At 38.1% G+C, this 27,438-nt stretch overlaps 1 long non-coding RNA gene across 1 annotated transcript; it reads left to right on the plus strand.

The window, feature by feature from the left end:
- Positions 1-308: 308 nt before the first annotated feature.
- Positions 309-26,086, plus strand: LOC106918463 (uncharacterized). The gene is made up of 2 exons (XR_001418415.2): positions 309-2,034; positions 25,488-26,086. It is a non-coding gene; the product is annotated as an uncharacterized LOC106918463 (long non-coding RNA).
- Positions 26,087-27,438: the final 1,352 nt, after the last annotated feature.

Genomic DNA, 27,438 nt, shown 5'->3' on the forward strand with positions numbered 1-27,438 from the left:
GGGCCGGACAGTTTGGCGCATGCAGCTAATTTGCTGAGAGAGGAAACAGAGCTTACCACCTCTTTTATGTGTTTTAGCAGGAAAAATAAACTAAAAATAAAAAATCGGTTTGCATCAGAAGCAATTTGAAGTTGCCTCTCACACCAAACCTGTGGTACACACAGACCCTTTTTGTCTGTCACACTGCGCCACAAAAGGTCCTACAAAGTGTTTTATCCCCCTCTTTTGTACGCACGCATGCAGGTAAAAGTTGCTGATAAGAGAACGTTCCGCGATACCACTTTTATTTTTCATTTAAATGGAGGTATCTTGTTTGTCATCAGATACTTTTGCAACGTGATAAACTAAACTTCCCCAGCTTGTTGTGACTCTGTTTGCGCATTCAGACATGGGCTTACAGTCTGCACACCCTGGTGCGGATTTCAGTATACCGTATTAGCTGTTTATACTCAGCAAGTTTAACATATCTTAAAAAGGTCCTTGTTGAACTTTAAGAGGCCTATTCTAGGCTTTGGACGCTGAAGTGTGACGCGTATGATTTACTTCCTCTTCCTTTTTATTTATTTCGTCGCCCAGAGGACAGCACCCCTGCAAGCGCTCTAATGTCAACTTGTTTCCAAGGACGCGTTTGAGGTAAAAAGTAAAATAAAATAAAAAAGTTAGGAGTGATTTAAAACGGTCTCTTTTGCGGCCATGTAGTGGTGAAGGTGGAGGGCAGGAAAATTAGATGGGCGTACCTACTATAGTGATGGTGACTTCACTGACACCAGCAGCTTCCTGACGCAACGCTACTGTAAGAGCGAGGAAACGGCGCTCACCTTTTTATCCGATGAACCAACATGATCGTATTTCTGCATAGCAAGCCGTCTCGGCCGTCCCCTCCCCGCCCGCTCTTCACTTTCAAGAAGAGCGGCGGGTATACGCGGCATCAAAGAGTACCTGTCCGCTTGTGCGCATTTGACGAATTGTTGCGTTTGCTTCTGCTGCCCAAACTGTTCTTGCATCTTGTTTTTGTTTGTTTTTTTTTGTTTGTTTTTTTAAAATAAGTTCTCATTATTATTATTATTATTATTATTATTATTATTATTATTATTATTATTATTATTATTATTGCTTCCTCACAAAAGAAGAAAGGCAAACTTTCCTGCCAGCATTTGGAATCACTGAATGAACCTTTCTTGACAGGACGAGAGCACCGGACTGGATTCAAACTCCGGTTCCTGTTGTGCGGCTCAAGCAACGACAGCAAACTGTTGTGCACCTCGCTGCCGCCCGCCGCTCTCCCTGAGAACCAGCAGTTTCAAGTGGAAGAGAGGCGTACGTGGTGCACCACACACTCTCGTTTTGACGACGCAAGATGTGCGAGAAATGAATGGCAGTAGATGGGATCTGTAACTCAACCGCGCTATGCAAATGCCTCTTCGTTCCCCTCCACCTTCTCCTCCTCCTCCTCCTCCTCCCCCCTCATGCTCCTTCCTCCACCTCCACTAGGCGCTCAGGCGCACCGACCTGTATATATAGGCTGATCTTGGAGAGCCTATCGGACCCGGGCGGGTTGCGCGTACTCTGGTCGGGATGCTGGTCCAACAACCCAAAAACACGTGAGCTGAGCTGATGAGACGACTTGATCGCGGATTCGGATGATGGGGTTTCTCTCTATAGCTGTAGTGCGCTCAAATGTGTTGTTTTTTTTTTCCCTCCCTCTCACGGTGGTTCGTGGACTCCTCCTCCTCCTCCCCCTAGCCTCCTTCCCTCCCTCACTCCTCCTCCTCCTCCTCCTCCCCCCTTTCTCTTTTCGCAACATTGACGCAACCAAAAAATACTGGAACAAAAGAAACAACTTCCTTGAAGCTTTGCTGAAACTGCACTTAGTCGGAGAATGGCAGCTTGCTGTCAACTTGCCTCGCTCGGGTGGGAAACATCGAGGTGAGGGGTGGCCCGGCTGGCAGCGACTCAGTGAAGAGAGAGCGAGACAGAGAGAGAGAGAGAGAGAGAGAGAGAGATGCGGGCGAAGACTCCGGAATAGACAACCGAGTAAGTACGGATGAGACAGACACTTGAGTAATTTCAACTTTTCCTGCGTGACCTCTCGAGTGAGCAGAGGTGCGAGTAGATCTGATCGGCTGTCTAAAGTCTCTTCGTGATGTGGAACTGACGGGGGTAGAATATAATAGTAACAGGCCGAGATATTCATTGTGTGCATGTGTTTTTCAGAATGAGAAGTTTGTCATTTTGCAGTCATTGACAACGGCGGCGTAACTAAACTGTCAACTCCAAATATGGGCTGGGGATATACTACGCTCTTTAAATGGGGTTTCTATGAAAAGCGTACAAACGGAGAGGCTTTTTTTTTTTCCCCCCCCCCGAGTAAACGCGAATGTGTTGGTGACATATACGCGCTGTAGCCGGGTGCAAGAGGATCCCAAACATGCCCGTAACGTAGCGGCGCGTTCTACGCTGTTTTCTTTTCTTCTTTTTTAATCTTTTAAATTATAAACTCGGGAGGTTTGTCGTGATTTTAATTGAACTGTGCAACTTTGCTTTGAGGTTTGACGCGGAAGATCGCTGCGCTTCCTCGCTTCAGTGTTTGTGTGTGTGTGTGTGTGCGTGTGTGTGTGTTTTTTTTTTTTTTTTTTTTTTACTGCACGAACAAAGGGCTGGATGGAGTAGTCGGCTCCCGCACAGAGCGTCGGTGGGAGAGAGCAAGCGGGCTGTTTACAATAATAACACGGCGGCTGTGACGTCACCGCGAGTGACGGCCGGCGCGGCCAATGAGGGCGCCGCTTGGCCATCAGCAACACGCTATATTTGGAAAGCGGTTACATCATCGAGGCGCAACATTTTGACCAAGGAAGGCGGGACTTCCGCGGGAACTCTCCAGTTTGTAGTCCAGAAACAGGACAATAGACACACTTTTAAGTGTTTTTGTTGTTTTGTTTTGCTTTTTCTTCGTCTTCTTTTTAAAGCTTACATTAGGATTTAATACACAACGTAGAGATTGTAATAACGCAGGCTTGAAAGTGCCGCATTTAAATAAATTAACTAAATTAGTAAATAGTTATTTACAAATCAAAAAAGGTCTAGAATAAAAATGTCATATGACTAAGATAAGAAGGTAAATAAATAAATACATGATATTTAAATAAAGTGGCTCTAGGTTTTTTATGTATCTCTTTCTCAAATACATTAAAGTCGACTTACTTTGCGTTACACTCGGCCGTATAAAAGTGCTCTACAAATGAAATTGAATTGATTGACCGTGATGAATTAATCAAATTTATAAATTTACAGCTGAGATCATTTTTTGGTGGGTATAAAAAGTCCACACATCCTTGTTAAAATGCCAGGTGTATTTAGTAGGCGCAAGGTTGGACTGATTCTCTTTCTGCCAGAGAAAACAACCAGGCCTCACTAAAATCAAAAACTTCCCAGTGGTAAGTTTGGCATAAAAAAGATGCATCTTCAATAATACACTGCATGTGTCATGAATTGTTGTTGTAGTTGTAGCATCATTCCTTGGAACAAGCACTTTTGTCAAGTTGGATTGAATCATAAACACACCTTCAGGTGTTTCACAGAAAGCTGAACATGAGGAGCTTTCAGTTTTCAGCATCACTATTTTCTAGCTGGTATTTTTCTGCAGGTAGACTCCTACCAAATAAGACTGAATGCTGAAATTAAAGTAATAGTTTGAAGGTGTGTACACTATCAAACAGTTTATTGCAGCTTCTTTATTTTTTGTAATTATTTTTATTTAAAAGACTAGTTTGTTTTTCAGTTGAATTGTACAAGATGTTTGTCACCAAAAAGGTTAAAATGACTCCGATGATTCAGTCTCATGTTTTAACACTTGGATATTTAGCAGGTGTGTGAAGATTTTATATATCCACATTATTGTAGATATTAATTTACACAGTATTAGGGAGTTTTGCTTTGAGTAGCATAGCAATGCCTCGACCCATTTTTTGCCGCTCCCTGCCTGTAAGCTGTCTGAATTAAGGCTATAGACACCTTACCCTCACCTACAAATGGAAAGATAAATGGAAAACTTTCCAATCATGAGCAACAAAGTCATAGAGAGGAAAGTCAAGTACCCCCAACCATCACAGTACCAACGACCATCTGCCATGACCGAATGTGGGGCGAGCGGACGGAGCAGACACAAACATAAAAATCAGGTTTCTGGCACTTGGTCATAACAGGTTTATATGATTTCATAACATACCGTAACACAGGAACTATGAATTAATTACTTAATGACTTAAATACTAAACCTTAAATTATATAGGATATGCATACTTTGATTTATACTGAAATTTGAAGCATTTCCAGGCAAATTAAATGACTGGCAATCTAAGGCAGAGTTAAGATCTGTAAAGTCGGATTCACTTAAAGTGTTGTTTTTGCTTTGCGCTGTGCTGCTTTAATTTTGTATCACATTTCATGTTTCAAGCGAGAAAATTATCCACTTCAATTTAAATAGCCATTCAATGCAAACCTGATGAGTGATTCACCATTGATGAAATAGCCATTTGCATAAACTACTGCAACATTTTTGAGACTGGAGTTGTTTTAAGATGAAACAAATCCATGATTGCTTTTAGTTTCAACCTCTGGGACCAAATAAACTTTATATTGTACAATGTGAAGCTACAGAAAAGAAATGCCTATTCACTGGTGAACTAATAACTAGATGAAACTTCAGAAATGCTGAAACATCTCTTTAAAATTGTGCTGTTTATTTTAAATACCTTAGCAAAAACCCATTTGATATATCTGCTTTGCACTATAAGAGTGTTCCCTTTTCAAGCAGCTGTATCCAACCTGTAACTGTTGATTTCAACTCTCTGCAGTCTCTTCTGCAGAGAGAAGAAATATATTGTTGACATTTGTTAGAAATGACGTCAAAATTGCACATTTGTTCAACAATGTCACAGGAAATTACAAGGAGCCAGTAAAGCTGCAGCAGAAGGTAGAACTTGTTGTAGAGAATTTTCCCTTAATCTTGATGCTCATAAGTGTCTCCCGCTTATAAGTATTCTGGATTTACTTGTTTTTCTGGATTTTTGTTGGCATTATTGTGATATATCTGCTCTGAAAATGAATGGTGTGAACTTACAGTGAGGAGAGAGTAAGCTTTGCCTCGATGCATGCTGTTTCCACAGGGCACATGTGAGGAAAAGTACTTTCTTCAAACCAAAATGTAACTTTTTGACCAATATGTGAAATTGTTTTAACACTACTCTTGAGGTGGAACATGGTGTTGGCAGCATCATACTGTGTGGACGGCAGGGGGAGGGAGTCAGAGTTGACTGGGAAATGGATGGAACTACATCCTAGACGAAAACTTTGAAAAACTTTAGAAATGCTCTTCCAGAATTGCAAAGTACAAAGCACAGACTCCAGGAGCCTGAATATAAATGTCAGACACTCTTCCAAATTATTTTTTAAATAACTTTCCGTCATCTTTGTGATATTAACTACTGCGTATTGGTCTGTCACTTAAAGTCATAAGAAAAGTTTGTGGTTAACGTGACAAAATGTGAAAATGTTCAAAGAGTGTGAATACATTTGCAAGGCACTGAACTGTAGCATTACACACTTTAGTACTGCACAGAGCAAAGAAGGTTTCTCTTACTTGCTGAAGACAAATAACTCAAAAGTTCTGAAAATAGAAATATTATTTGTGCCAATCAAACAGAAAATGAGTCATGAAAGAAGAGGTGTGCTTAAGTATGAGGAAAAAACAGTGGTGCAATACTCCTACAAAGTGGGTTTGATTATTGTTTGTTAAAAATCCAGTAAATAAATGATCTGACATTAAATGCTTCTGATCAAGAAAGTCAAGGATGTATTTGAGAACACAGAGTGTACATTCGTCTAAGAACAATGTTTAACGATTGTTATCATAAAATTATAATAAAGCTAACAAAAAATTCAAACCCTTAAGGAAAAGGATAGAGGATATAAAACAGGGGTCTGTGACTCCAGTCTCTGAGTGGCACAGTCCTGCAACTTCTGGATGCATCCCTGGTTCAGTAGTGAATGACCAGGACTTTGCAAAAAAAACTAAAAAGTAAAAACAGCTGACGTTCAATGGAGATAATTCAGGTTTTTGATCCAGGGATGCGTACAAAAAGCTACTGGACAGTATATGTATATATATGTATATATATACATGATTATGTAAGTATGTGCCTGTGCATGTGTGTGTGTAGTGTAGTGTAAAGGCTTTTTTTCCTCAAAATTTTGAAGACATGTTTGAAATTTAAAAGTCTGAGCAGCTGTTTACAATGTTCTAATTTATACAGTATACTCATCTGAACACTAGACGTATACTGAAACATTTTGACTGAGCTGATTTTCTTTGATTAAGAAGCATTACTGTGTCCCTTTATGTAACGGAAGGGTAAAAAGCCAGAGAAACAAAACTTTCTAGAACTTGCACAGGAAGAAAATGCTGGATGTAGACGTGGTCTAGCAGTTTAACAGGATGCTTTGTCCAAATGGCTCTAGATTGATCTCATACATCAACACAATTGTTTCCAAACTTTACCTTTGAGAGGAATTTTGTTGATGTGCTATTTAGGAGATCAGTCACACTATTACTCTTTCTTTGTTTTCTCTGATTTGCATAATTTGCTATTCAAACCTGGGGTGTGTAACTTTTACATAAAAAAAAAAGTCTTTCTGAATATTTGTTAAAACTGTCCTGTGTCGTGACTATGTTGTGACAGTATGATATGAAACAGATCATTTGTGAAAAAATTGAACTCCTTCACCTTCTCCCAGTGCTACTGCTGCTGTCTGAAGAAATCCACCGCTCCCGGTCAAAAATTACCAACCAGAGCCAGGAGGAATATTTTAGCGATGTCAATCACACTCGTGTAGGTGTTGCTCAATGACCCTCCTCCTGACTCTGATTGGTTGTTTCTGAAACAGCTTTATATTTCTGTTTCCACTGGGAGCACTGGGAGAAGTTAGAGGAGTTCCAGTTTTTTAAAACAGATTATCTGTGTCTTTATGCCGTCACAACATAGTGACAGATTTAACAAATATGTCAAAAACATTTTTTTTATAAAAGTTATATACTCCATCTTTAATGAATAGTCATTTTCATTTACATGAAATCATTCTCTTCACTCGTCAGCGTGCAGCTGCATCTTAAAAATCATTTAGATCCCAGTGGCAATTTGTTTCAGTCAAAAAGACTGAAAAGATTGTAAGTTGGCCTTTAAAAACCTAATTTTTCAAGGTAACTCCTCTGCCCTAGGATTAGATCTTGTTTGTGTTGAGTCCTCTGTGTAATCCCTCTTAGCAGCTAGCCTTAATAAAGAATAAAATGCTGAAGGGTGTGGACAGTTCACTCAAGATAAGAAAAAAAAAAGCTACAAGAACAGGAAGCGAAATGAATCGTGTTTTGTTGGGGGATTTAAATTGTCACAAAAACCTTTCTGGGAATTGGGAAAACGCTCACAACACCAGATAGGGCACTGGAAGTTTGAATGAGGGAGCAGGAAGAACCGACCTCTGTGGTCTGTAGTCGAATCTGTCACGCATCATGCATGACAGCATTTGGCCTTTTGGCACCTGACTCTACGTTTACAGTAAAATTTGAAGAAATATACGGTTTGCAGAGTGTTGTGCAAGCATTAAAACTCTTGAACCGTTTCGTATTTGTATGTCACAACCAGAAAGCTGCAATGTACTTTAAGCTTTTTTTTATTGACACCGATTTTACTGAAAAACTAGCACAAAGTAATGCAAGAGGTGAAATGACATATGGGTTTTCTTTTTTTTTTTTCACTAATTAAAATCTGAAAAGGAGTGAGAACACGTTTATGTGCTCAGCCTCCTCATGTTGGAGTTTGCAATTACATCTGCAACTCTTTAGAGGTATCTCTCCACCAGCTTTACTCATCTAGAGATTAAAATTCACATTCCTCTTTGCCAAATAGCTCAAACTCGGACGTACTGGAAAAGGAACATCAGTGAACAGCAATTTTGAAGTCTTTACACAGGCTCTCAATTAGATTTAGATCGTAACTTTGACAGGGCCATCCTAAAACATTCATCTAACATTGATCTAAAGCCTGCCATTACTGCTGTATTTTTGGGGTCTCTGTTCTACTGAAAAATGAACCTCTGCCCCAGTTTTCTTCCAGAATCACCTTGTATTTAGTTCCACTTAACCTCCAATGCAATCATACTAGCTTCTCTGTCTTTTCTGATGGTAAGCAACCCCAACGCATCATGCTGCCTCCACCACGTTTCGCTGTGGGGATGGTGTGTTTTTGATATTAGCTTTCAGTTTTCAGTGCATGACTAATAATTGTCCTGTCAACAAATTCTGATGTCTGCAGCTCATCTAGAGTTATTATTATTTGCCTCATGGTGGCATGTATGACTAATACCAATCTAGCCTCTGCTTTCTCAGTTTATGTGGACGACCATGACTCTGTCGGTTTTGTATTTGCGCCATACTCCCTTGGGTGGTTGTTTTATAATGTAAAATGATCCCCTGACCTGTTCCCAGATCTTCAGGATGCCCTTGTTCGATAATATTTTCTAATATTTTCTGAGGCCTTGACAAGACGGCTGTATTAATCCTGAGATTAAGTTGAGCTCTGCTCAGTAATTAGGTGGGTTCTGAAGACAGGACTTCCGTTAGGGAGCATGTGGCTGAAAACCTGTTCAGGACACACTTTTCAGACTTGTATTTGAACAAATTGTTGAAAACAATGTATTTTTCTTTCTCTTCGCTCTTCTCTTCACGTGAAATCAGAACAAAATGTACCGAAGTTTTGCTTGTATTGTGACGAAATGTGGGAAAGTTCAGTGTGAAGAAACGCTTTTTTTTTTTTTCCAGAGCTGTGTATGTAAGCAACACGCTTTGGAGTGAGACGGTGTTCATTTTAAGGATCATAATGAAACTTCTGTTCTTGATGTAGTGTCTCACATCACGTGCAATAACTGTTTGTCTTATCTCTTTTTATTAGTAAAAAAAAAACAAAGAAAAAATCTCAGTCTCTATCATCACAGCAGTGTTTTCCTTCCTAATTGTCCCTTATTTGTTATGTAGCCACAGACTGCGGTATGAATTATGCCCACTTAATTTGATTACTATGCATCAGAATGTGTGTCAAACTGTGGTGGCTCAGTCAAACAAGGCTTCTTACATTGTAAGATCTGAACTTGCTGCCCGGGCATGTGACAGTTTCACAGAACTCCAAGTGCAAAAGATTTTATTTTATTTTTTTTTCCTCCTTTATTTCAAGCTTAAGTTATCCCAGATTTAAAGTGAGCGTTTACTAGTGTACGAAGTGTAAAGTGCGGTTTGCGACCAATTTCACACGTCAAAATTTGCATGTTATGGCATTGATGGGTGTGTGCCGCACACATTTTTGTATAGTGCCCGAGGCTTAATGTGGCCACCTCGCAGCCATTTGCGCTAAAAAGAGGTCAGAGGTCTCTGTTGTGTTTTCAGGATGACCTGCTAGTGACTATTAGCCATTGATGAATGTGATGTCCCACAAGTGTGCGGGCCGGACCCCTCCAAAGGGGGAGGTGTCACAACACGCCTTACTCTAACCTCGCAGCCAACCCCACCTCAGCGAGTCCACAGACAGACGCTCACACACACACGCAGGCAAACACACACACACACTCTGCCCTGCTGACAGGAGCACAAGGGGGCAGCTGCTACAGATGTCTGAGAGGGGGAGGGGAGCTGAGAGGACATCAATGGAGACTCTCTGTAGTATGGAGTTCTCTGTGGGGCTCATTGTGTTCTTTAGAGACCAAGACGAGGGAATAGTCAGTGTTAATATAGTAAGCTCGTAGTCTTTTATACTTTGTTGCAGGGTGTAGTTCAGAAGGATTTGTCTTTTTGGTGCCCAGTGTCCTGAAATGTTACACAGGTTGATAGTGGCTAAAATGGGATAGTTGGGAAACGTCTGGCAGTGTGAGACGTAACGTCTAGTTTAAGAAGTGATGCCCCTAATGCTTAGTTTAGTTAAACTTACCCTGATTTCACTTCTACTTTTAGAAAAGAAGAAGAGCATATTTCACGCCTGGTTGATTTGTGATGCCTAATTTATCTCAAGTATAGTGAGAGCCGCAGTAAAGGGAGCTCCGTGAAAACAAACACCTTGTAAAATCACCTGCTGCTGCTGCTGTTGTATGTTGACGAGAGCAGCGAGTTTTTTTGTCTTCTGTGGTGAATGGGTGCACAGCCTCAGTTTAATTTTACCCTTGACCCCAATCTGATCCATTTCTGTGTTTTCAGTGTTTCTCCAAAGTAGCCATACCCTTTAATTGTTTCACAATTTCACAATTTCACAATGCAACCTGTTGCATGAGTGTATCCTATTTGTAATTTTTTTTAAGCAGACCAACTCAAATTAAGGTATAACTGGGATTTGAAAGGAAAATTACACATGATCTTCAGTCTTCTTACAAAAAGGAATTTGAAAGATGGGTGGGATACATTTCAACCCACTGGCTTCAGAAGTCACCCTATTGGGGAAAAGAGTTTTACTACTTCAGCTCGGTGTAAATGCATTTGTTCTGTGGAGACCCCAAAGGTGTTTCTTCAGAGAACTTTATACAAACAGCATCATGAAGACACTAGAACACTGCAGACTGTTCAGGGAGTTGTGGAGACATTTTACAATTGCAAAAATACCAATATGTCACTGTTCACCTAAACAGATAGGAGAGGCAACACTATATCAGTCAGAAAAGTCAATAAGAGGACAATGGGGACTCTGGAGGAGCTGCAGAGATCCACAGCTCAGGTGAGAGAATCTGTTGACAGGGCAGATAATAGTTATACACTCCACAAATCTGCCTTTACTGGAAGAGTGTGGCAAGAAGAAATTCATTGTTAAAAGAAAGCTCATCAGCAGTTCGCAACAAGCCATGTATGGACACAACAACCCTGCTTTAAGGTGCTCCAGTCAAGGGAGACCAAAACATAACTTTTGTTTGTTTGTTTTTTTACCTACAGGCAAACAATATATGTGAGAGAAAAGTAACACTTTATCAGTAATGATAGAGTGGCAAAGATTCTTCAGATTTTTATTTGAAAAACCATGTGTGATTTTCCTTTCACGTCACAACTATGCACTTCTTTGTGCTGATCTGCTCGAAAAGCACTGCGTTTTCTGAACCTCAGCAATAGAGGGCAATCTGCTTGCCGCCTTTTACTCTGTTGCCTTGCACCCTGACTCTCCATGCTCGCGGCGAAGAGCAACCAAGGTGTGTAAAACTCACCAAAAGAGAAGGTATGCGTGTTCAACAGCCACCCATGCACATTAGACGTCTCAACATGAAATCAAATTACACTGAACTAAAGCCACCCCAGTCTGGCAACTCTGCAGGCCAGGTTTGCCTGCTGTGGCCAAACACCATGATACATGACACTGTGGCTCTTGTTTAGCTGGCCTATCAGAAGACAAGGGAGAGGCCGTCTCTGTCTCAGTCCAGCTAATGAAGAGATGCATTATGATGTGATTTCATTTGGGCCTGCACGAAAAAAAAAAAAGGGAAAAAAAAAAGAAGAAGAAGCTGCTGTGGTTAGCAGCGCCTGAGTAGCATGGTTCATTTGTGTAGTAACATGTGACTTGTGTTTTCGTGAGTCATAAGGATCTCCTGCCTAATGGAAGGCAGTGTGCACTCATGTGACGCTGACACAATGCAGGATGAACTCTGTAGTATTCTCCACAGCTCCGCTTTGCTACTGTTTTGGCACTACAAATTCAGGCCAATGAGTGCATTTTTAATTTTTTTTCTATTATTATTATTTTGAAACCAAACAAACTTCAATTACGGTTCAGATTGCAAAACGAGGCATTGTTTCTCTTCCTGTATTATTTGCCAAGCTAGAAGCATAGCATAAGTCTGCTGAGGATATTTAGTACTACGGTGTGTGCGTGTGTGTGTGTGCGTGTGCGTGCGTGTGTGTGTGTGTCTAGGAGTACAGCGTGATATCTGTCCCATGGTCACGGTCGTGTTTTTTTTGCTGGCTCATCCCGGTCTCTCCACATGCCTGTTTAACAACACAGAGCTCCTCCTTAATGGCTTCCTGTCCAAACCAGTTTATCTGTAAACAAGTGTGTTTTTTTCCTCTCCGCCCTATTGTCCACACTACACCAGAATGCATATACAGTGGGCGCCCTCTCTCTCTCTCTCTCTCTCCCAGTTGGCTTTTGTTCTCTAAAAGTAGAAAGCGTCATTTTTTTTTTCTTTTTTTTTTTTTTAAAATGAAAACACACAGCTGTGCAATGAAATATTGGGCTTGCTTGAGAGGATCTAGAAAGATTTAACACTTTAAAGATGTTGTTATTACCATGACTGGAAAACAGTGAAAAATTTTTGGATTTTAAGCACCTCTTGCATCGTGTGTACATTTTGCTTAAAGTGCATTCGCTGCGAATCTTACCAAATATTTTTAGTCTCGTTTGCAGTGCAAATGTCTTATTACGCTTGAAATAAGACAAAACTAACTTACAAGTAACTTATCAGGAATATATAGAGGCTTGTTTTAAGTAAATATTTCCTTAATATTGATCACAATGTTCTTGTTCCACTAGCAGACAATTTGTGAAGTAATCTGCCAATGGAACTAGAACTTTTTCAACAATATTAAGGAATTATTTAAAACAAGCTCCTATATCTTGCTGATCGGTTACTATTAAGTTAGTTTTGTCTTATTCCATGTGTACTAAGACATTTGCACTACAAACTAGACAAAAAAAATTACGTGGTAAGATTTTGTGTTTTTGCAGTGTGCAAAAGTAGACATGACAGCAGCAGGGTTGCTGTCGAAGAGCCATGTGTGTACGGCGCACCACAATGGTCAGCTAACATAAACAGTGTTGCCAGTGTGATCCTGAACTGAAAGAATTAGCTATGTCATAATTTTTTTCACATCAAATGCGCTCAATCCAATTCCTCCCGTTTATAATGGATATTTGGTCAGACAGAAAATCAGTGAAGAATTTATTTATTTATTTATTTATTTATTTATTTAAATGCTGCCACCGAAATTGAAACTTAATTAAAACTAGAGCAGGCAATGTGATGTCAGCGCAATTTTAGATAATGAAGAAATGTTCTCATTCAGACTGAGGGAGAAAATAAGCCAACTCCAAATTATGACTGAGAGGAAGAACTGCATCATGAATGTCTGTGCTTACTACTCACTGTTGCTCACATGAACCCTCTGGGGGTTTTTTATCCCTGAAATATTAGTCACTAATTCATATGTTGACCTGATAGGCTTGGTAGACAAGCAAAATGCTGACTATAGGTAACCACCGGCACCAACTCTCTCTCTCTCTCTCTCTCTCTCTCTCTCTATATATATATATATATATATATATATATATATATATATATATATTTTTTTTTTTTTTTTTTTTTTCTGTTAAAAGTTTATCATTAAAACTGATATGCTATTTTTCCTTTTTACAATTTTACATCAGATAGTTAAAATGATTGGAAACATTTCATGTTCTATTCCGTGAATGTGTTTCGTTCAGTTAGTTTACCGGTGGTGCCAACCTCTAAGAAATCACCAGCTTCTCTGTTAATAACCATCCAGTGCAAATGTAACTATACTTTGAAGGTCTATTTAAAAAAAATAACAACAACAAAAAATGAAACAGCATTCACACAAATCAGCATTAAGTTGGTTTGATGCTGAAATTCTGAAATTCTACAAAGTGATAAGAAATAACTACACTTTGGCTCCCTTCACATTAACTATTAGCTTCAGCCTCCTGTTCCACTTAATCTGGATACAAAATAAAGATGACAAGAGAATTATCTACTGTAGGTAAGATATGAACTGCTGAAACACTGCAAACTAAAAAAAAAAAAAAAAAGAATCTAACTATTATTTTCAGATAACTCTCTTGGTGTTTTTATTTAGTACAATTCAGAGTTGGCTCTGAAACTTTAAGCAAAAAGCCAGTTTGAGAGATGCCAAGACCAAAACAAGCTTCTGCTGTGCTAAAGGAACCACGTTGTCAGAAATGTCACAGCGGTTTATGCTAACATTAATTTATGAACTTTCTACTTGTCATTATTTTGGCTTAGATCTGTTATTTACACAGAAACTTACTGTTATTTAATGCAAAAAATAAAAAATAAAATAAAAGTAGTAAGCAGTTTGCCACCAGAGGTCCTCCTGTTTAAAATGTACTGAGAAAGGAACATCCAAAGCAATTTTTGTAAGAGTAACTGCCGGAAATAAAGCTAAAGTGGTCTAAAAAGCAAAAGTATTAAAGAAAGTTTAAGTTAATGGTATTTTATTGATTTTTACCCTGCTTGACTTTTCTGTCAAACAGGTACTCTGGACCAAAGAACAGTTTATATGTTCTGTTCTCAGTACCCAGTAAGATCAGTGGTAGCACACAAACTCCTTCATATATTTTTCATATCCTCTCAATGCAGACATAAACATAATTTGTTTCAAAAATGTTCATAAAATAGCATTAGGGATAAACCATAGTGATGTTTTTGACATTGCATTGTTTTAAGTTCACTTAGATCCTGGCCAATCTCAATCTTGCTTCTGTTTGGATTTATTTCTGTTCTGGATTTATACGAAATGAAGACACTAATATGAGTATATTTTGTTTATTCATCAGGGACAAATTCAGGGAAGATTGCTATGTATTTATAATGAAAACGTTGTGTTATGCATCCAAGTTTATAGCCAAAACTGCATTCCCATAGGTGTTTGAGAATTAAAACATAAACATAAAACTGGGATTAAATTAAAAGATATGTCGTAGCATTACACTATGTGGAAATGTAATGACTAAAATATAATATAAATAATGAAAATAATGATGAATACTACTGATATTTATAGAACCTAAAAGCCAAACTAATGCACGTGCTTGCAGAAGCTTTAGGTAGTGTAAGAGCTATCACCGGTAAGATATTGCTTATTGACTTTTAACATAACCCCACTTTAAATATTCTAAAATATTCCTTTAATGTATATTGGTTATATGTATTAGCTCAATGTAGCTTTTTTATGTTTACATATTTTGAAAACTTCTTCTACACACTTGCAAAACAAATATAAGGTACGCATAACCATTGAGTGGGACTGAAGAGGCAGGCAGATGACTAATTTGTGTCTTCCTGGTAAAGTACAGAGTAATGTAACCCTGAGGATAAATAGAACTTCAGAGTTGTTTTGATGTGGGTCACTCAGTTGACACCAAAGACTTTCAACAAGCTCACTATGCAAACAAGATGAGTTTTAGGTGCTAAGAAACATGACAGAGAACAGCATTTGATGTTACATTATGTCAAGGATTTGCTGCAATGTTGATACATCTAGAACAAATGCAGTAGTCTGGTCTGTTCATGACTTGGCGTGTCCTAATAGGGATTTTTCTGTTGCTTTAATTGCAGTTTAAGACTTTTCCAACATTTCAATTGTAATTTTTTAATAAAACCACATGTTGTGGCATTCGTTTAGTAACAACATTTTGCTTTTGAAAAGTTTAACGTGATTCCCTATACATCTTTTTGCTGCAAATAGCCAACCTGGGACACAAAGAGTTAATGCTGTCTCTTTCAGCCGACCACTGCGGAAAGCTGTGACATCAGCACAGAGTGCATTTTCAGTGTCCAATCAGCTGCGCCGAATCCGCTTTTCATCCAGCCAATAGGGAGAATGGGAGGCTCTATCGAATTTGAATGAGCAGTGTATCTTTCGGCGCCATTTTCGAGTGAGCAGCGATCGCTTCAACAGCTGCGGGAAGAGGATGCTGCTGCGAATATAGAGAGCTGTCGCTGAGACGGAGAGGGGTTGGGGGGGGGCGCGAGAAGAAGCCAAGTGGTTAAAACCCAAACTGCGTTTTTAGAGAAGAAAATCCTTTATTTCAGCTGGAACACAGGTATTTACAGCCACAGATGTGAACGTACGTTTTTATTCTGGTAATTCGAGCGGATTTAAGGAGAGGAAATACGTGGAAAACAGGAGGGAGACCGACCGTGGCGGGGAGACGTTAGCTGTTTGGCCAGTGTTGGCAGCCTATACTATTCCGAGCGGTTAGCAGGCTAGCTTAGCGTGCTACCTCAAAGAGAGGGATTTCTGACTTTGCTGCGCTGTAACGGTAGAGGGAAAATGCGCTCATACAGTGGATTATTTTATCAAAAGGGTGATGGAGACCACTTTAGAAAAAAAAATACAGAGGATTTTTTCCCCCCTTTTTTTGACACTACAAGGTAATAGTTAACTTTAGTGTTATTAGTGAAAGTTGAGCTGTATTGGATATTTCTTTTTCTACATTGACCAGTTTTGAGCGGGAGGCGCAGAAGCTGCCAGGTTCTAGGCAGCGGAGAGTCGGTAGTGTCAACAAATGCACACGGCACTTGCATTACCCTGGGAGGGAAAAAAAATCAAAATGAAAGACCGGGACGGACACTGTGCTTTTTGTAGTAACTTAATTTTAACGATCTTGTTAGCAAAGGCAGACATTTTGTTCGGGCTTGTGAATTGCGATATGTGGACTTCCGAGGTTGTTAGAGGACAACTGGTAAGTTTGCCATTATATCGCTGTGTGACCTCAAAACTAGTAATGACAATAATTACAAAAAAGGTGAAACTAGATGTCTCCTTAAGCTACAAAAATGACTGTAAACGACAAGTGAAAATTTGTATACTAATGGCACTTAACTGTAATTTTATCCTGTCAAACGCTTCGCATTCGCTTTTTTTTTTTCTTTTTTTCCTGTTAAAAGATGCGAATGCCTTACAGTGAGCGTTAGATGATCTATGTGGCTCCAAGCCAAGTGACAGCAAACTACGATTGCAACTTCAGATTATTTCACTTGAATTGTAGCAGTCCTTAACGTAACAAATAGATATCCTGATTAGAAACTTTGTTATGAATTTTAATTAATAATGTAAAAAAAAATATATTTTCGGTGCTTCTCCCGCCTTACTTTGATGTCTGGAGTTTGGGTTTATCGTAGTTTGACTTTCGGGCGGCGCTTTCTGCTTCCATTTGCCCTTTTTCACCCGTTTAGGCATCGCTGCACTTTTTCTATGTCCTGATGACTGATTAATTTTAAGTGTAGGCGGAATACCTCGTGGTTTTATCGTAGAGTGAAGGTTGACAGACCAGAGTCATTCATCATCATAACACCCTTAAATGCGATTATATTATGCAGCTATATCCTGTATATTTTTTGTATCTTTTTGTGGAAATGAGAGGAAAAATGGGAGCTCTATGTATTTGATCGTGTGAACCCGCCCCTTTTACTTCCTTGCAAAAGTAGAGATCGGTTTGATGTGTTACATAACGTGAGGCCTTTTTTCAGTTTTATAGTTTTAACTTATTCAGAGAAATTCGTGTGAACACAGCTAAATAGATTTAGAGATAATTAAAAGAAATAACTCGAAAACGAGACACGGCAGTCACCTCTGTAAACTTGAACTGCCTTTTTTTCCCCCCTCGCCAAGCCTCCTTACATCTGGAAGTGTGCTTACTTATAGCTTTTGTGTGTGCGTGTGCTGTCATTTTAAATACATGACACACAGGAGTTGAATGGAAATGTAGCTAAGCAGCTCTGTTATCATTGGTATTTTCTCGTGGCACTTTAATATAATAGATGCTTCTGAATTGGGGCAGCATATTCATTGTGAAACTGCTCTGCTCATCTAGTAAGATTTTGGTTATCTTTGTGGGCATTTTGTTCAGAGAGAAACTGGCTAATCTGCTGTGATGGAAAATTGTTATGAACACACGGCAAGTAAATTATTGTACTGCTACGGAACTTTAATATCAGGGTGAGGATGAAGACCACTTTAAATATAGTTATGTTACAGGTTTCAATATGTGTGATTATATGGTTTAGATTATGGAGTAAAATGTGTAAATCACTTGAATTTGCTCCAACTTTCCATTTTACTCTTGTAAAATTCTGCTGACTACTATGTTAACATAAAGAAGAAAAAAAAAGAATATTTATTGTTAATGAAATTGACGAGCAGTGTTGATGTAAATAAGCAGTTATGGTCAACAAGCTTGACGGGACAGTATTGGCACTGATCTGTCAAAATATTCTGCCAGGGCTTCCTGATATAGATGTGTGTGTGTGTATATATATATATATATATATATATATATATATATATATATATATATATATATATATACAAACACACACACACACACCTTCAGGCTAAATCTTGTTATGATGTTCTGCCATTTTATCCACATTGTTTTTTAAAATCTAAGATTAGAAGGCAAATTGCTGACACGCCATAGATATCTAAAAAAAGAAAGGAGGGGGGGAAAAAAAGTGCCGACCTACATTATGTGCGTACAAAAAAAATACATTAGACGTTTTGCAGCCATAAGCGTCAGATCTTTGAAATCCAATAGGGTGAATTTGAAGAGGTGCCTTTATTTTTCAGACAAGGCAGCATTACTGAAATGAAATTGAATTTGCTCAAGTAATCCTCCAATATTTCTCCCCACATAGTTTTAAGTATGTTTCCCTGTTTGTTACATAACGGATATCAAAGTGATTTTTTTTACAATCAGGAGTCATGAATTGTATTTGTACTTTTTCACCTTTGGTAACATATTTTTCCATGAGGTGTCTGACGTACCCAGACATGTCAGATGAATACTTTTTGTGAAGAAACAGCTGCTTGTGTTGGCACATGATATTCCACCCTGTAGTGATAATCTGCTTTAAATGCTACAGGTTTATGTTTCCTCTCCACACTCTGGTATTTACCTTTTCACCCTCTTTGTAGTGCACTGTTGTGCTGCTTCAGACTGCTAGCTTGACATTCTGTGACTCATCATTCTGTCTCCTCAGACCCCTCTGGCAAAATGGGCTCCCACCCCCCATTTCCTGGTGAAACTGTTCCTCTCTTGCATTTGCTCACATGTGTTTGTAACCAGACTGCAGAACCCCCCCCCCCACCCACCCACCCCTCTCCCCTCTCCACCCACCCTCCTCTTTCTCTCCTTTCTTTCTGCACTACTCAGCATAAACTTTATAGTATTCAAATTTGTTTTGACAGGAACCGTTTTCATGGGTCGTCTTGGTTCATTTCCAGGTATTGGCCCTGGTTTCAGTTCTGCATCTGATTTGCATAAAACAGAAGCTGTCACATTGTCAGTTTTTCTCTAGGCATAATTCAAGTTCTGTAATCAGTGAAACGGTTGTCTTTTTAGTCAAGGATTTACTGAAGCTGCAAAAAAAAAAGTTAAGATGCAGTCTTGAGGGAAGGAAAGCGTTTGTTTTTTGTTTTTTTGCATGATGTTGGTTCAGGTTCATATCAGTAGTGGCAACACTGCATGTACTTAAAGTACTTGCATACGTTCTGCATGCAAAGGTTTTGCACTAGCTTTTTCTGATATTTTTCTTAAAATGACTTTACAGTGAAGGCTTAGTTCTCATTTAAAATGTCATTTTTTTTTCTTTTTTTTGTAGCAATATGCGCTACTATGAGATGTTTAGGTGAAGATTAAATATGACATGAACTGAATGTGTGCAAATCCATAGTCCCACAGTTAGGTTATGTACTGTAAACACAGTCTATTTAGGCAATATCTTTAAATGTTTTATTTGTATTTATTTATTTATTTATTTATTTTAACTGAAGGTCAAGTCATTGTTAAACTTTAGGTGATAAAATGATTATTAGTAAAAGCACTTGCAGCAAAACACACATGGTGTTTCTGTGACTTTTAGTTGTTGGACCCTATATTTGTAATTTAAAAATTGCAAATCAGTGCAATTTTACTTTTAACCTTTAAATAATTAAGAAAGCTCATGTTCATCTTTTTAATTAATTTATTCTTATTTTTTGCTTGCCACTATTGATAAACATATTTATATATATATATATATATATATATTTATATATGTATATGTGTGTGTGTGTGTGTGTGTGTATAAATATAATCTCATAATAATGTTTATCCTAAATTTTATTCACCAAGTTCTGCATTGCATGTATTTCTGTCATCACTGTTGAATTTGATGTTGAGCTGCAGATGTGTATTTGTCAGCACAGAGCTAGACGTGTTGCTGGGCCAAATATGGAGCTGCTAGGAATCTTTGTAATTATACAACTTATAATTATACCATCACATTATTTTCTTTTCACAAGTAATATTGTGCAAAGGTCAACAAATTTAATATCACAACAGGGTTTCATTCTTTTAGCATAAAAGCTGATGAAGCATAAATCGGGGGCGGGGAGAATACTTTCTTACACTGAATCACTCCAGTTTGTGGCATCTAAATATATATGTTTTTTTTTTCTTTCTTTTTTCTTTCTTTTTTTTTTTATTTTTATTTTTTTTATAACAGTTTAGGTCGTGTTTCAGTAATTGCTCCACAAGTGAATAGGCGTGTGAGCCTGCTCTCACACTTTTGCCTTGCTTCCTCTTTTGCCCCACTTGCACATGGGAGTCTGCAAATGCAGCATACTCAGTTTAAACATTGCTGTTCTTTTGCATTGAGTGCTTTACAAGGATAGCAGAAAAAAAGGACAGGAAAGTTTCTTCTTTTTTTTTTCTTCTTTTTTTTTTTTTTTCTTTTTTTTTCTTCTTTTATGTGCTTTTTTGATGACTTGGGTGTAAACTGAGTCCCCTGGTCATGCATATGAATCTCAATGATTGTGAGGTGTGCTGTCTGTTTTTGCTCCTTTGTTTTATGTAAAGAGTAAGCGGAACCCTCGGATGATTCAAATAAAATCTAAATGTATTTGCTGAGGACTGAGCCCCTGCAAAGTTGGTCATTACATTGTGGGAATAGGTGCACTTGTTGAGTTTGGATTAAATATTTCACCCGACTCATTGTGGGCGAACTGATGTATTTAGAGGAAACGGTGTTGCGAGTCCATGGGGAAACTTTACATTTTGCAGCCTGGATCTGCTAAAAATATTTAGTTACACTTAAGTGGTAAGCCTTAACAGAGATGTTCTGTAAATAATGTAGGACATAATTTTGTTAGCAAATCAAGCGGACAGTTGCAGTTAATTAAATAGTTACACTCTCTACAAGTGAGACAGTAAGGATATATATATATATAAATTATTTTTTATTTATTTTAGTTTTGCATTCCGGTTTGTCTTTACGAATCTACACTTCTTAACAAATTTAGAGCGTCAGCTATCAGAGTTGCACTTTAGCAGTATATGGAGAGGTTAGTGTGTACCTAAAGAGGAAGAACCCTGTGTTGTTGTCCCATGATATAAATTAGTCCATGTGGCCCTCACCTACCAAGCCTCTGCTTTTAGTGCTTCACTGGGTGTGCAAAAGTTACTGCCTTATCTGGGATCAAGACTTCCCATTTTTGCATGAAGCAGAACAAAGTTCCCTGCCTCTTTTTTTTTTTTTTTTTTTTTAATTGTTGCCCAAACTTGTAAAATGTTAATTCAGCTGAGGAAACAGCTGGTGTTAATCTACCTCCCTCTTTTTTTTTTTTTTTTTTTTCTTGTTTTGTGAAAAGTACCTGTTTTTTCCCCCCAACATGTAACACAAGAGTAAAAAAAAAAGATGGTGTATTTATCAGATTCCCCCCCGCCCCCCAACCTTTTATCTTTTTATGCGGATGGATTAGGAGTATATTCCCACATGATGCCATTGCTTAGTCTGTGCTTGTGCAGGTCTGTAGCACCGGTCAGGCCAGACCACTTGATCCGGGGTGCTGATGGGTTGTCATGTCAATGTCCCTGAACCCAGCAGGGTGGAGGAGGTTATACTTGACCTTTCAGCCTCAGGGTCAGGTGACTCTTTGAGGTCATTGTGCAGGGAGCAAGTGTCAGGAATGGGTTAAAAAGGCTGAGCAGTGAAGGTGACTTGTCCGAGCATGCTTCCTTAAATGAGAAAGAGGAGGAAGAAAAGGGCAGGGTTAGTCATTGATGAGAAGGGTTTCCAACCAGACTTGTAAAGTAATTATTAGTATATAAGGAAATGTGTTGGCTTACCTGATTTGTGCCTGATGATCAAGGTGAAGCGTTTGTTGCTGAAATTTCAGTTTAAAATTTACGAGCATGCACCTTTACTTTTTACTGTTACACACACACACACACACACTTTTTCCACATGCAGCTTTGTGACATATGAAATATATATTTTTTTGTAAATATTAGTCTAGAAAAAGAAAACACTGAAATTCACATGATCAAGGAGATTTTTTTCTTCTATTTTTAAAAGAAATTGCTTAGATTTTTTTATTTTATTTTTTTTATTTATTTATTTATTTATTTTTTGCCCAACCCCCAGCATAGTAAATGAATCTTGCATCAATTGTGCTTGGATGCACATATTTTATCCACGCAGTGTTACAGATTCTTGTATTTAAATATTTCTTTCTACTGTGACTTAACTGTCGATGTGCTTTTTGACAGGGGATGTGGTGTGTTTTATCCTGGTACTGACCTGTCTACATCTGTGTATGCAGGTGATGCAGAATATCTTAAAACAACTTTCACATTTTTTATTAATTTTTTTTTCCTGGAAATATTTTAATAGTAAGTGGATAACACTTTTTTTTTTAAGGGAAAGCATTTCTCTCTAGTGTACTTTCATCAGTTTCAAGGTTGTGCCTTGTTTTAATTTTTCTTTTTTTATATATATATTTTGGAATCTGATATTGTTTGACTTGGCAGCTATTGCATGTTTTGAGAGGAGGTGTAGTTGTTTTGAGCTTTGAACTACAACCGTATGTCCCATTTATATAAAAAAACAATGTTTTTAATTCCTGAATGTAAAGTTTTAATGGATCTACACTATGCCAAAAGTCAAATATCATATATTCTTAAGTTTTCTACTCTTCTAGGATAGTACAGTGATGCTTATCAGCATACTTATGATATAATCTCTAAATCTATTTTTTTTTCTTCTTTACTTCGTACATATACAAGATTCACAAATACCACTTTTTGATGCTTTTAAAATTGGTTTTTTAAAAAAATGGTCTTGTAGGTAGTGAGATATTTTGTTTTTAAATTATGTTTTGCCAGTGAGTAGCTAAAATTTCATTCTAAATGTTCTGCTTTAGGTATCCACATTAAAACCCTGGAGGGGTAACATGCTGAACTCATTGGGCCTCAGTGTCTTCCACACACTGTGCTACTGTCTGTAGTGCCAGGGTGTTAATACAGCTGCTGAACCAGTCTGGTCTGACATTCTGTCACCTAATAAATTTCTGATGCGTGTCATTGTTTGGGAAAGCATTTATGCCTAAAGGTAGGAAGAGAGTCACAAGTCCCACAGCTTTAACTATGACTAAAGTTAGTCACGCAAAAGAAGCTAAAAACACACTTTTCATGTGAGTTTTAAGAATGCGCTTATTAAAGTGCTATCTAAAAATGATTAATATAGCCTATTTGTTAACTTATAATAGTGAGGTGAAGACATTAGTCAAAGCATTTTCAAATTTTGCTTTCATGTCAGAAGTTTACTTGCGTCTTCCTGTTTTTCTCTTCTTTACCTCCAAATATTTAATCCACATTAAGCTATTAATAGCCATCCTGTGTTGACTTGTAAATTAAATTATGCATGCAGCCTCTTTGTATTTTAGTATCAGGAACATGCAGCACATAAAAGTCTAGTTTTCCTAACAGAACGTGTTCTCTCTTTACACAATAACATTTATTTTATAACCTTTGTTTATCAGACAGCATAGATGGTAAATAAAAGCTAGACGTGAGTTCTTTTAATTCTGCTTTACTCCAATTAATCCACCACCGAAAACGCTGTGGAGTTTGTGCTGACAGACTGACCTGCATTAGTTCCCTGTGACATTATGAAGAGAAGTTGAACGTGATCTTATTAGATTCTGGCTATTGAGTCCATTTCAGAGTAAAGTTATAATCACAGGTCCATTGAGACCTCTAGTGGCAACACAATCACCACATCCCAACTCCACTGGGACTTCTATCAGGATCAAATAACTTTAAGCTTCAAAGAGATTAGAATTGCTAACTTGAATGTCACAATTCTCAAGAAAGTTTGACATACGTTTTCTTCATATATAAAACATGATGGTTCTTTTTTGCTTTGAATATAGAAAGTATTTGTTTTTCTTTTGTTGCTGGTTAGTTTTTGAGCAGTTGATTTCATCCTGGTTAGGGTTATTTATTCAAACAACAAATCAGTTTATCTCAACTTTTCCCATAGTCGCTCATTTGATTTTTTTTGTTGTTTTTTTTTGTTACTTTTTATAAAATATAGAAATACAACCCCTCCACCCTTCTCATAAGAGTTAAATATGAGCGTTTCTATTAGTTATTACTCTCTGTGTAAGTCATGATACAGTGAAGTTACTATCAAACCGAAGACACACCACACATATCTTACAAGTGTCTTGTGATTGTTTTTGCTTACGGTGCCTTTTTTAGTGTTTGGAAATAAATTTGCTGCTGCGTTTGGAATAGTTAATGCAGTCGACTTGACACAAAGCAGCGTGTCTCTCCTGTTTGTAAGATTAGTAGCTGATTATGTTCAGCTTTTCTGTCGCTCCCTGGGTTTTACAGAGCTTTTGACGCAGTTTTACTGCTGTGTTTAAAAAAGAAAAAAAAATTAATCTAGAGGTGCACCAATCAATAATCCCGAGAGATTAGAACGGGGCCTATTTTCCGCTGATCTGACTCTTTCTATTCATTAAAGCATCAAAACTACAAACTCTCAGCATTTCCAATCTTTAAACGCATCAAAAGAAATTTGTGATGAAATGGAGAACATGTAATTCCTTAGTTAACTTCTACCTGCTCCTTTTTGAACAAATTATGTAAAATTACATGTCAGTTAGCATGATTCTTATTTTTTTCTGTTTTTACTCTTTTTTTTTGCCTGTTATAAGTAAATATTCCTGTTAGTTCAAAACTGCTACCTCTATCAAATACATGTTTTCCTCTGCATGTTATATTACAATATTCTATTGATAAGAACCAGAATGACAGATTGGAAATCAGCATTGGTCCAGAAAACCGTGATCGGTACATCTCTAATTAAACCACTTGGTTTACTTAAACACTTGACCTCACAACATAAAACACCTCTGTTGCACCATGTGGCCAGAGGAAACATCTCCATGCATTTTGGGAATCCTCGTACTACATGGCATAAAGCTAATCTTTGTCAACACTACCTCCAGTGCTGTGGCAACAGTCTGGGAAAGGCCCCCTTCTCTCAACATTTCAACATGACGACGCCTTCGCGCATTAAGCAACGCGCGTGGAGAAATAGTTTTTGAATTGAGAAAGACCGAACAGTGCCGTTCTGTGGAGAGGCTGGGCCTCGTCCTCGTCCAGCAGCTCCGAGACACTGAGCCAAGAACTTTGTCATCACATCAAAGCCGTCTCGTTGTGCCCAAAACTGCTGCAGCCAGTCTCTGAAATGTTGTGAAAGTTTTTTAGAAAACATTTCTTTTGCAGAAGTCACAGACTGAATTGTCCTTTTCTCTGTTTCAGATGGAGACGTAAGATGTGGATGCTGATCGTCTCCGCCGTCTTACTTGGATGAATCCAAGATGCGGATTTGAAGCGCGGGCCACAAGGCAAGTGCAGAGTGCCGAAGAGGAGGAGCAGATCTTTCTGGTGATGTTGTAGCAGCACAGAATGGTTTGTGGGTTACTCTGAGATGCAGGCCATGCCGTGCTGCCGCAATAAAGCCTGAATAACACAACATGCAAGCGATCAGCTTTAAGCCCCTCCAGATGTCTTTGATGACCACTGGCTGCCTGAGCTCATGTTATCCAGATAGTTGTGTTGCTAATGACGATGATGAAACGGTTCCAGGGCATGTATCATTCTGACTCGCTGGTCGCCTTACTGTAGCAGCACGTAAATATTGGAGTTAAGACTAGCTGAAGTCTCCAGTATTGATCGTGCTGCTGAAGCAAAGCTGACCACTCACGCTCTGAATGCTCTCAGACCCCTCTGTAGGTGATGATAGGTTACATTACATGCAATTGAATTTTTTATTTTTTTTTTTTCAATGAATGTTTGAAGATTATAACAGGTCTCTTGTTATATGTGAATATTTTTGAGAAATAAAACCATTAACTGATCTCGTTTGTGGGGTTTTTTTCCTAATAACGATATTCTTTAATTGTATGTTAACTTTTTTTTTTTTTTTTTTGCCAAAGTAACACTAAACACGTTACAAGTGCTGACTCTTAATATTTTCCCACTGTTGTCCCAGAATTACAGCCGCTAAGCAGAAGCGCTCACCGGGGCCTGTTTGGCCTCTGCTGCGCTGCTCAGATGGTCCTCTGATCAGTTTATACAAACATTAGAAGTATCTGATTTAAACACTGAATCCGTTAGGGTTTTCTTCCCAAGTTTTTAAGAATAAAATCTGGATTTTTATCGTGACTCTCCTGTATTTTTAAATGATCTTGCACTTTTAAGTATTTGTGGCCGCTATAAATCCCCCAACGTAGAGGACAAGTCTGCGGTTACGTGAAATCCTGCGGTTTCGTAACTCGTCATGCCCCGTGCCCCGCTACCAGACTCCATTTTAAGCGCAGTTGGACGCGAAAGCGTTTCAAGCATTTGCTATGCGCTCAGAATATTACTGGCGATAATCTCAAATTTGATTCAGCAATACTATTTTTTTCTTTTTTTTTTTTTCTTTGTGGGTTGTGAAAATTACGCCCTTTCCCCTTTTTTTCTAAAATATATACACATATGAAATGGAAGATATTAAAAGCTAGTCTAACACCTGCTTCATAAATATTAAAACTTCTCTTTGATATCTAAATTAAAAAGTGACCTTTTTCTGCTGGTTTATTAAATAATTACATTTTCATTAACAAACAAGAGTTTTCGTAACGTAGTCTTAAGTGCGGGGCCGATATTTTGTCCGCCTTATAGGGTTTATATTCACTCCGGCCTTTTGGGGCCTCTTCATATATATATTTTTAAATTAAAAATAAAAGAATAGCCTATTAAACTTCATAATCATTTAAGTAAATGTTACTTTTTTCCAAATAAAAAATCCGGGATTCATTTTAATGCAGCAATATTTGCGGTTCTATGTAAAAAGCCCGTTTCACCTTGAAGTCACCGTGCTGAAAATATGGCCTACATATCTTAATGTTTTACTTTGAAGCGAATTGCCTGTATTTTAGCTCCCATTAAATTTCTCCAGACACTCTTAAATACGGACTGATCATTATAACGTGACAAAACTAAATCTGTCCACATAAAAATATACAAATTCTTAATTTGCGAGCTGTAACGTAGCAATTTACCTTTACACTGATTTTGTTATTAAAAATCGCCTGTTTTCATAGTTTGTGAAGCCTTTTAAAATATTCTTCGCTGTGATTAAAATAAGTTTTCCCGTCATTACACTTCCCCTTTGCGTTCACGTGAATAAATACGTTGCGCCATTTAGTTCTAAATTTTGTTTTTA

Source organism: Poecilia mexicana, unplaced genomic scaffold (assembly GCF_051168715.1).
Source record: "Poecilia mexicana isolate PSO_F unplaced genomic scaffold, ASM5116871v1 scaffold_2, whole genome shotgun sequence".
In the NCBI taxonomy this organism is placed as follows: Eukaryota; Metazoa; Chordata; class Actinopteri; order Cyprinodontiformes; family Poeciliidae; genus Poecilia; species Poecilia mexicana.